The 3,066-nt window shown below is 41.8% G+C and overlaps 1 pseudogene; it reads left to right on the top strand.

Annotated features, from left to right (window-relative positions):
- Nucleotides 1-1,321: 1,321 nt before the first annotated feature.
- Nucleotides 1,322-2,592, top strand: LOC106635485 (ferritin heavy chain-like; annotated as a pseudogene).
- The last annotated feature ends 474 nt before the right edge of the window (nucleotides 2,593-3,066 follow it).

Genomic DNA, 3,066 nt, shown 5'->3' with positions numbered 1-3,066 from the left:
TACAGCATGGACATCTTTGAGGAGTGGGGGACATTTTTCTGTCTACCACAACTAGAAATTCAAGGATTCTAGACTTGAATTACTAGATGTGGAAATATTCTGTAAGGAAAAACTATCTCTTCTCTCCTATTTATTCAATTATTTATTTATATCAGTATGGACTCATGGATGTTTATTTCAGTCTATAGATTATAACCCAATTGTACTATTATTTTTTTATTGCTCAAATTGTTCAGATTTGACCATTGGTTGCTCCTTCAGATGGGTTCCTGTGTCGTTTTGACATATCCCTATCCTTTTGAAACACTTCCTTCTTTTCTGGTACCATATGATGTTCCAAGTTCATTTTGTATTTTCTATGCCCAAACTCTGGAATCTACGATTTTTCCTGTGGAACTCTGGTTCTTTTTATTGGAGAAACCAAGGTCTAGAAATCAGGCATGTTCATTGTTATTAAGTTCCACTCAGTGGACAGTTAGAATTAAACCACAGACACAATTGCTTCTCGGCCTTTTGGCTAAGATCAAGCGTAAACCACAAACAGATACACACACACACATTCTATACTTGTGTATGCATTAAAAAAAACGTAAGTTCACACTGATACATCTGATTTCAGTCCAACAACACAAAGCTTATTTGTGTTTCTCCTTTCCTTATTTCTGGCTTCTTTCACTAACAGTGAGAAACTCAGTTCTCATTATCTATACTTATTTGTTCCTAGTATATAAACATAAAGTAGTTACAGAACTGCTCACCTATGCCCCATGTGCAGGTTCTTGTGTCTTTCGTCATATAAGATCTAGTCAAAGTAACTGTTTTTCAAAATGACGTAAGTCAGTTCTTTCCTTCCCCATCCTCTTCAACATTTTTCATTTTTTAAAAAATTTGCAGCCAGGTACAGTGGCTTATGCCTGCAATCCTAGCACTTTGGGAGGCAAAGGCGGGTGGATCAACTGAGGTCAGGAGTTCAAGACCAGCCTGACCAATGTGATGAAATCTACTAAAAATACAAAAATTAGCTGAGTGTGGTGGCACATGCCTGTAGTCCCAGCTACTTGGGAGGCTGAGGCAGGGGAATCACTTGAGATGGAGATTGCGGTGAGCCGAGATCACGCCATTGCACTCCAGCCTGGGCAACAAAAGCAGTGAAACTCTGTCAAAAAAAAAAAAAAAAGAAAGAAAAAAGAAAGAAAAAAAATTCGCTTGTTCTGATTTTTATTTCATTTTGATTATTCTTACATCCTATTTACTTTGAAGTGTTTGTTTATATTTGGGGGTATGTGTAAGATGCTGATTCTAAGAGTCAAGGCTATACAAAATGGTGTACTCAACAATATATCTAGACGTTCTTCACTGGGAGTCGCCGAGGTTTCCTGCTTCAACAGTGTTTGCATGTAACACGGTGCTGGTCCTCCACCCCCACCCCCCACCCCACCCCTGCGGCTCACAGTCAGCCCTCTGCCTCCTCCTCACCGAGCCCTCAGACAGCTCCAAGGCCCCAGCTGCTCCAGTGCCGCACAGCCGCTGCCACCTCTCCTTAGCCTCCATGATGACTACATCCCCCTTGCAGGTGAGCCACCACTACCATACTATTGGAGGGTCTTGACTGGGAGTCATCCAGATTCTTGGCATTTTGAACAAAGAATTGGACAAAATGCACAAGCAAAGCAACTAAAGGATGAAGCAAGGAAAGGACAGATTTACTGAAACAAAAGTACACTCCACAGAGAGCAGGAGCAGGCTGAGCAAGCAGTTCAAGAGTACTGGTTACAGAATTTTCTGGGGTTTGAATACTCTCTAGAGGTTTCCCATTGGTTACTTGGTTACACCCTTTGTAAACGAAGATTTGGCCCACGACCAGTCTGATTGGTTGTGGGAGGGGACCAGCAGCTGAAGTGAAGTTACAGACGTACTTTCTATTTTTCATCTGCAAGGCAGCACAAAGAGAGTAGCCTCTGATCTTTTTGTTACTTGGGCACGGGGAGGTGGGGTTTCCTTTTGATTCGGTTCTAGGACATCAGTGCAAATTGGCCTTAGGTTCCCAGCCTCCACACCCTATTCTCCTGCCTCACCACCAGAACACAGAGGCTGCCATCAACTGCCAGCTCAATCTGGAGCTCGCGCTACACCTCCTAACTCTTCCTGTCCATATCTTACTACTTTGACTGCGATGATGTGGCTTTGAAGAACTTTTCCAAGTACTTTCTTCACCAATCTCATGAGAAGAGGAAACATGCCGAGACACTGAAGATGCTGCAGAACCAGCAAGGTGGCTGAATCTTCCTTCAGGATATCAAGAAACCATACTGTAATGACTGGGAGAGCAGGCTGAATGCAATGGAGGGTGCATTACACTTGATAAGAAACGTGAATCAGTCACTACTGGAACTGCACAAACTGGCCACTGACAAAAATGACCACCACTGAGTTGACTTCATTGAGACACATTACCTGAATGAGCAAGTGAAATCCATCAAAGAATTGGGTGACCATGTGACCAAGTCACACAAGGTGGGACCCCCTGAATCTGGCTTGGCAGACTATCTCTTTGACAAGCTTACCCTGGGACAGAGCGATAATGAGAGCTAAGCTTTAGGCTAATTTTCCCATAACCATGGGTGACTTCCCTGGTCACCAAGGCAGTGCATGCATGTTGGGGTTTCCTTTACCTTTTCTATAAGTTGTACCAAAACATCCACTTAAGTTCTTTGATTTGTACTATTCCTTCAAATAAAGACATTTGGTACACCTCCACCCCCCCCTCAAAAAAGTCACTCCTCTTCATCACTATCAGCACAGCCCCATTCCCATTACTTCCTACCCATCCCTAAGATAATCTCATTTATCCTTCCTGAATTTTTTTGTGAAAACAAGCAGCTATGTGTGTTTTATCCTTTTTTTCTTATATAAGGAATGGCATACTATAGATATTCTTTTGTTCTTTCCTTTTCTTCTCTTAACAGTATATTCTGGAAATCATTCCAAATTGGTTCTTATAGATTGTCTTTATTCTTCTATATAGCTATACAATGCTCCATTTTGTAGATGTCATATAGTTTATTC

Source organism: Pan paniscus, chromosome 15 (genome assembly GCF_029289425.2).
Source record: "Pan paniscus chromosome 15, NHGRI_mPanPan1-v2.0_pri, whole genome shotgun sequence".
In the NCBI taxonomy this organism is placed as follows: domain Eukaryota; kingdom Metazoa; phylum Chordata; class Mammalia; order Primates; family Hominidae; genus Pan; species Pan paniscus.
Note: the sequence above shows the minus strand (reverse complement) of the source record. Positions and strands in the feature narration are given on the sequence as shown.